The sequence below is a fragment of the Pyxicephalus adspersus genome, chromosome W (genome assembly GCF_032062135.1).
Source record: "Pyxicephalus adspersus chromosome W, UCB_Pads_2.0, whole genome shotgun sequence".
Taxonomy (NCBI): domain Eukaryota; kingdom Metazoa; phylum Chordata; class Amphibia; order Anura; family Pyxicephalidae; genus Pyxicephalus; species Pyxicephalus adspersus.
Window position 1 is genome coordinate 6,970,190 of NC_092870.1, and position 8,611 is coordinate 6,978,800.

The window sequence follows — 8,611 nt, forward strand, 5'->3', positions numbered from 1 at the left end:
CAGCCCCGACGACCAATCAGGGAACTCGCCAAACTTCGCGTACATTTTCAGGACCAGCAAATCAGGAAGACACAAACAGACCTTCTGCAATTGACCAGAAACGTAGCCAAGCATAGAGAAGATACACAGTGGCTTTCAGTTTGCCACATTGTCACCTCTGTGCTTTGTGTGAAGCTCACGCTCCATCTTATCACTATGGAAGTTGTCTTGTGTTGCTTTTAATATAGCACGACAAGTGTTCTCTGTGTATGTGTAGCACAATATGATAGCGCAATGCCAGAGAGATTTTTACAGAGTTTAGCAGCTGCAAAGAATGTATGATAATATATAAAGAATGTATGACAATATGATAGCGCAATTACACTTCATACCTAAAAAGTTTCAGGGTTTTGATAAAGGACAGAGCAGGGAATATTCATAGCAACCTGTGGGAGAATTACCCACTGTATACGACAATACCAGACAGAGACCACTGAGCTGTGTTGTTGTAAAAAGCAGGGAATGCAACCTGCTGGGACCAAATCAACCAATAAAAGTCAATTCCAGATTAATGTTCAATCTACAGGGTCAGTCTATTAACCACCCTAGAGTTCTAATGCTGTCTGTATTTTCACGCAAAAAGCAGTTTCTTTCAACTGTTTTTAGATATCCTTTAGACTTTCCGCGCACGAAGCCTCGGCTTTGCCATCGGACTAGATTTTCCCACAAAAGTCACAAGCGCACACACACGTTCTTGTTTGCTTTTTATAGATATATATGTATATGTGTGTGTGTGTGTGTATATATATATATATATATATATATATTTGTAATTACTATAGGTATTGTAATATTAATAAAAAAAAAAATATATATATATATATATATATATATATATATATATATATTTGTAATTACTATAGGTATTATAATAAAAAAAATTAATATATTTATATTTATAATTATTGTACTATATAATTATATATGTATCTAAATATACACATATACATATATATATAAATACTTTTAACATTAAATCCTCCCCAACTTTATTTTATTTTTTTAATTAATAGAACATCTGTTTACTGGTGTACAAATCTAAAGGAATATATCAATCAATGAAAATGAAATGTCCAATCGCAAAAAAAAAAAAACAAACAGCCAATTTTGACAGACTGCGCAGAGTGATAATTGCAATGGAATTTCTATCACCTGTGCGCTTAAATTTGAGCATATATAAGGGTGTGTTTTAACTTGCTTTTTCCTTTTCTTGGAGGGGCTGTTGTTTTGTGTGTTAGCCTAATTAATCTATGTTGCTGCATTTGATACTTTGCTTACCATTTAGCATAATAGCTTCTTACTTTGAATGTTTAAATGTCTATTTTGCAATTTTGAAGTCAATTTTAATGCTATGGTTATTGTGTTTGTGGCCAAATTGTTTAATTGCTAAATTCTGCCTTTATTACCACTTCAATGTTTGTCCTGCATAAAGATTTTCTAGTCCAGTTTTCCACCCCTGATAGGGCAAAATTACATATTGGTTTGGTAAGTATTTTTTGAATGCAATATTTGTTGGGCCATTTTCTTGGGGTGTGTGTTTTGTTTTTTTATGTGTTTTGATATTTTGTGACTGTTTAGCAAATGTTTCTTTTGAATAAAGTTGTTTGTAAAATGTTTGTTTTTTTGGGGGGTTTTAAGCTGTTCTCATTCTGTTCCTTCCTCTGAATTATTTGTAAAGCTAAAAACAGCACAATTGTCTTATTTGTTTGATGTGCATAGTTGTGTGCCATGGTGGACCCGCTACGTTCACCTGAACTGTTTTATCAGTTGAAAAATGCACTGCACTTTTGCACAGTCCTCATTAAGGTAGGTTTGTATTTTATTTGTGTATATTGCTTGTTTTGCTTCATATGCACTCATGTATGTATAGACAGTACATAGAAAAGTATGAGTGTACATATAAAAGAGAAACTATAAGAAGAAATAGGCAAAGAGGGTTTTATGGATCATATTGCTTCAGATTGCAAAGATTGCCTATTTCTTCCTATGATTTCTCATGTCATGGGCTTGGCTACAAGCAACATTGATGGAGGATATTGCTTCTGCTTAAAAGAAGGAATCCATCTTTATGTGTTTCCACTACCAAGCTGAGGTGAGTAAGTCAATTATATATAGTGGGCCATTCAAATCTGCAAAAACATGTTTGGCACAAAGTGGATTTGACCTTGGATGTTTGATATACTAGTACTATTTGTTTTGTGTAAACACCTAAATAATGCATACACTCCAGTATTTAGCAGGTGCGCGCTAATTAATTGCTATGATCTCACCATTGAGCTTAACAGATCCTCCTTAATCGCTCAGCTGAAATCTAATCGCCTTAATTGGCAGATTCACGACCCCTATTGCTCATTATTATCAAGGCAGGAATCCGGCTGGGAGTGAAGGCGCGTGTACGAGCGCACTCGCCTCCGGACCGCGGAAAACCGGCTCGCTGGAAGTGCGAACGTACGCGCATTTCATTGATGAATCAGGGCCTTATTGGTATCATTCACAATTTACAGGCATTTACACTTCTGGCTTTCCCTGTGCAATACACTCACATTATATAATTTTTGGTATTCTAATAATTTCCAAAAGCTTGAGTAAAGTCAGCTATTATTTCAAACCAAGTCCTGCTGGGCACCACAGAGACCTGAACCACGTGGAGAGAGTTGGCAGGACACTATAAAAGTAAGTTTTATTTACACATTACACTTACCTCCTACAATTCTTCTTTATTCCTAAATTTCTTCATTAACAGTTTATACATTTAAAGCTGAAACTTCCATACTTTAAGCTTTAAATGTATTACCTGTTTAATGAAGAAATTTAGGAATAAAGAAGAATTGTAGGAGGTAAGTGTAATGTGTAAATACACCCATAGTTTGCATAGTTAGGTGTCAGATTTCTGTACCTCCTGGTATCATCTACAGTCTTGTCACGGTTCACACTCTTCATGCAAAGAAAACCACTGGAAAAGTGAGGTAAAGCCTAAAACTCCAGAGAGGGGATCTCACCACCAGAGTCTCCAGCACATATGAGAAGTTAATGGGTGATTTATCTTCCACTAACAGCCATTCATAACAAATGCTAAAATACCTGAAGCAAAGAAAATGGGAGACTGCTGATGGCCACCAACATCTTGGATATGTCAGCAGCCTCAGAAGATTCAAAAGACTCATTATGCCTGATTTAACAAGCAAGTACGCAGAAGCTCGACGCGCGTATTTACGCACTGATATGCGAAGCATATTTCCGCGAGCCAAAGTCGAGCCGTAGTATACTCAACTGCAGTTGGCGGCTGGATTCCGGGTTTCATAAATGAGCAATGGGGACGAGGTTACTAGCACCAGGTTATGAAGTTTCAGCTGTGCTAGTTGTCAATGATGATGTCACAACAATTAATAGGCATACACCTGCTCTACTAGCACTGCACTTGCGCCAATTAAGGATTAATAAGGATCATTTAAATCATTTGGCGCCATCCTGTGGCCTAACTTATAATTACATTACAACATCCTAAATATATTTCGTTTATCTAGAAGTCACATTAGCAGGAAACACCAGTAAGTAACACCATTTTGGCGCCATCTTGTGGCCGAATTAAACATCCTCAATATATATTTTCTTTCTAGAAGTAACACCAAAAATTATCCTTAGTAAATCAATGTCCTACTAATACCTGCTACATTATCTTTATTAACACTATCATCTTTCAAATTACAGAATCCCCGCTAGCTAGCTATATAATACATAAGCAAAACCATACTATAAATATCAGTTGTGCTCACACACTTTTATTCCCATATTAAAATAGTCATTCATACTTACCCATGCTCTGCATTCTACTCTCTCCAAACCACAGTACGTCCAAATTGATATCGGTCCCACTATCAAACCACTTACAAGTAGCAATTCGGTATCACAAGGCTCCTAATGCAGTAAAAAGCCCTAGCAATATTACTAAGTAAGTCTTGTTTGGTTTCTTCTCTTTTATTGATTCATTGTAAACATATGTCTAACGTTCAAGTCAATGCATATATATGGATTGTATAACTGTATATTGTTATAAATTCTAAGGTCTCCCCTTACCCCTGAGGAAGCCTGGTACGGGCAAAACGTTTTGGGTGGGACACATTACCGCCATCGGTAACCTAGTATGACACTAAACCATATTGCAATTTTTTTTTTTGCGAAACTAGTGGTTATATGTTAGCCTAGGATTCATTTATAGAGACATAGCTCTTAATCTTTTAAATTATGTTGTTGGAACAATAAAATTTGGTGTTTTTAAATTTAACTCTGGTTGCCCTTTCAAAAGCCTGGCTTTTCCTCCCTCCTCTTCTTCTCTTCCTCCCACAGATACACGATATGTAATCACAGGCTGGGCAAATAGGAGTCCACTCCTCTTTGATCATCTATTGGGGCTTTTCTATCAGGTGGGACAAACTAACAAATTATTAAGGATCAGCTGTTTAATTTAGTAGGATCTGTCAATGCTGATGTATAGCAATCAGTTAGCGCATACTTGGTCCCTGTTCTGTGCGCATCTACAGTCCATTACTGGTCTATTACAATCTACTCCTTGATCTTTTTTTGGTAAGTGCTACATTTGTATATTACATTATACTAATTCACAAAAAGGCTTCATTTACGCTTCGATTTGCTGCAGTTGATGGATTGATCCTTTTTTAAGGGTTGCAACACTGCTAACTAATTTCTGTCAAGCAGTATATGTATAATAATTAGCACCTTAAAATATGTCATCGCACAATAGTCTGAATGTCACAAAAGAACTGACACAAACCATTTTGGATCTGTCTTGGTGTATGTCAAAATACATTTAAATAAACACAAATGCATTTGATTTTTTGGATATTTCAACTGGACTGGTTTATGAGTTGATGTGTCTTCTCCTTATTATTATCATTGTTAGCTTCATCTGTTGCTGCAATGTTTTTGTGACTGGTTTCTAATTACGGTTTTGTTGTTTAGCAATTCTTCAGCAATGTTTTGCCATTTATCCACAAATACCTAGTACAAATATATGCATGGTTTCCACTATAAACTGCTACTTACCCCCCCATGATGGTGATGGAAGGAGGTCCAGGTTGCCAAGCACAACATCAAACCACATTGATTGACAATCTCACAAGCAGGGTCAAGCACTCATAAATACCAGATAGTATGCTTTATTTATGTGTTTACATAAATCTAATCGTATTACTCATTTTGTATAGAAAAATGCCAAGGATTATTTAACTTAGTGCCAAACATATTTTATTGCTTTGTGCCAACAAACTCATTTTTTTTTGGTCCTCAAACCAAGAGAAGCTAGGCTGTGCCAAGAATGACGAGGTTCCTGGACTCTCTATATATTTTAGGAAGGGTGTCCTTTCACAACCACGTCGCCCTTAATTTGTGCACTGAGGCAGTCTACAGTTTCCTGGGTGTTTATGAAGGTTTAAATGCCATTTTAGACCTTGGCCCACTATATATTCACTTCCTCACATCCGCTTGGGAGTGGAGAACCATAAAGGTGGATTTCTCCTTTAACCGGAAGCAATATCATACACGAATGTACAGTAGTCTGTGATGTCACATTCCAGAGGCTTGGCAGCAGAGCAGAGGGATGTTATCGCCCTGTAAAGAAATAGATTATTATTATTATTATTATTATTATTATTAAAAAACAGGATTTATATAGCGCCAACATATTACGCAGCGCTGTACATTCAATAGGGATTGCAAATGACAGACTAATACAGACAGTGATACAGGAGGAGAGAACCCTGTCCCGAAGAGCTTACAATCTAGTAGGTGGGGGAAAGCTACATGAAATCCTGCTAGATCTTTCTTTGTATTTGTAACCAAAAATGGTGAAAGTAGTGTGAGAATGTGTTGAATTGCAACATATGTTACAAAAGTTGATTCTAAGGTTAGCTTACAGGCAATCCCCTCGGCCGCCTCCTCTCCTTCATCGGAGGACTCTGGCTGCAGATGTGGTGTAGCGGGCTCCTCCTCAGGAGATGGCCCCTCCTCCTCGACTGGCTCCTCCCATGGGGATGGCACCGGCACCTCCTCCTCAGTAGCCTCCTCCCTGACGGGGTCTTCCTCCCCCGGGGATGTCTCCTCCTCCTCCACATCCTGGGGGATGGCCAGTCGCCTGTGTGGCCGCTGTACTATTTGCAGCCGCCGGTGTGATGTAGAGTTGGCTGTAATAACAAAATCAAATATCCAAAATTAATAAGGGTAGTAAAATATAGGAAGTGAAAAACAAACAGTTCTAGGCTAAACAATACTACTTTACACAAACAACAAACATTCTAAAACACCACTCCTTAACAAGAGGAGAAGACAAAATGCCAAACTTACCAGACAGGATGCGGTCCCCCACTTTGCCCACCAAATCTGGTCGTCTACGCTTGAGGTCGCTCCACGTATGCTGGATTTGCTCCACAGTTTGGCGCCTCCCTGCAGGGGTCCAGAGCCTGTCTGCCAGCCTCTCCGCGATTTTTCTATTAACAAAAATAGATCTCTGCTGGTCATATCTCTGCCTAATCATTGTCTAAAGAAAAAGAGAAACAAAATGTGATTTATTTTGATAACAACCAAACACCTCTTAAAAAGAAAAAAGATAACTAATTCATTGACTGATTTATATATTTTCTGTTGCAAATTGACATAGTTTGGTTGCAAATGTAAAATGTTTGTTAATATTCTGTGTAGATATATATGGGTATTGTGTGTAGGTATTGTGGTGTCAGCTAGCCAGAGGACATTCTAGCAGAAGGCTTCCACTGTCCTCCGGACAAAGAAAGATCATTTCCAGCCTTGCATGATAGAGAGGAGGCAAATTAGTGCTCTGCAAATGATCTACCTCTGACTGATTGAGCTTAATGGGGTAGAATCCTGAAGATTTTTACAAAGCATACATACACACATCAAAATATGTGCATGTACATAGTTGTGAACAGCCAACTTTAGGTGTGTGGACCTCTACCCAGCTCTCATCTGCAGCTGTAATCCATTGAAAGAACAATAGAGAACGCTCCATTCTCAGCTGTCATCCGTGCAGAGGATTCCAGCTGCCGATAAGAGCTGGGGACACAGGCTGTCCCTCCCCATTCTATAGCTGTGCTGTGGCTTCTATATGAAAAACTGCTTGGTAAAATATATCCACTCTGTGGGCATGTATAACGACATCATGGGCACAATGTGATATCTGTGTGTGGGAATTCTGCATGTCATATCTTGCAGCCTATGAGGACACAGATAATAGTCCCAAAATATCTAAGAAATCCCAGGCCACCAAATTACAAGCATTTGAAGTGCACTGCAACAGCCTCCAAGAAATGTGGTTGATTAGTAGCTAGTAGGATCCCCAACATTTCAAGTAGTTACAAACAAGGGTTTAGGACATGTGAAGGATTATAGATGGGGAGTTCTTAGGCTGAGGAATATGGGAAGCAGCGTAAAAACACATTGAAATGTGTTTCAAACATGCATGATGCATAAAACAGATTGAAATGTGCAAACATGCATGATGCATAAAACACATTGAAATGTGTTTCAAACATGGACAAAAATAGGCTTATTGAAATAAAAATAATCCCCCTCCCCGCCCCCCCACCTAAAACTTTTCAAAAAAATCACTTACCTTAATAATAAAGCGCAGGTCCCTCTCTCCAAACAACGGGCGCGTCATGATGTCCAGATCTCCAACTTCCTGGTTTACTCCCGCCTACTGCAAAACGTGGCCAGGCCACACCACGCATTTGCACATACGCCTGCTGTATGCACATCAGTACCCGCTTGTAGCTACTGTTCCGGTGTAGCGCATAGTTACGCGTATATATTTTATAATAATACTTTTTGTATATATTTTTTTGTTATGTTTCACTTTGAGCCAAACATATGTTGTTGCTTTTCAAGCCTTTCAGGGTGTTTATTCAATGTAAGCAATATGCAATGTATATCTTCCAATGCCAAATACGAAATCATAGGAAGACATAGGCAATCTTTGCAATGTGAAGCAAAATGGTCCAAAAAGCCCTCTTTACCTATTTCTTCTTGTAATTTCTCTTTTCTATGTATATGAACACACATCTAAATGCATACACACACACGTTTGGCTTTATGTGCAATCATGTCTATACATACATGAGTGCATATGAAGCAAAATATAGAAATAAAATACAAACTGACCTTAATGAGGACTGTGCAAAAGTGCAGTGCATTTTTCAACTAATAGAACAGTTCAAGCGCACATAGCGGGTTCACTGTGGCGCACAACTATGAGCTACACGCTCCTGAAGTTTGGCGCACAACTATGCACATCAAACAAATAAGACAACTGTGCTGTTTTTAGCTTTACAAATAATTCAGAGGAAGGAACAGCTTAACCTCCCTAGCGGTAATCCCGAGTGCGACTCGGGGTGGCTTTTACATGGAAAAAGCGGTAACCCCGAGTCACACTCGGGGTAACTTTAAGAGCCCCCCTTACCTTTGCCCCGCGCTCCAGCGGCAATCGGATGGTCCTGTTGTGAAGCCAGGACGCCGGTCCGTCAGGGGGCGTGGCCGGGCGGGA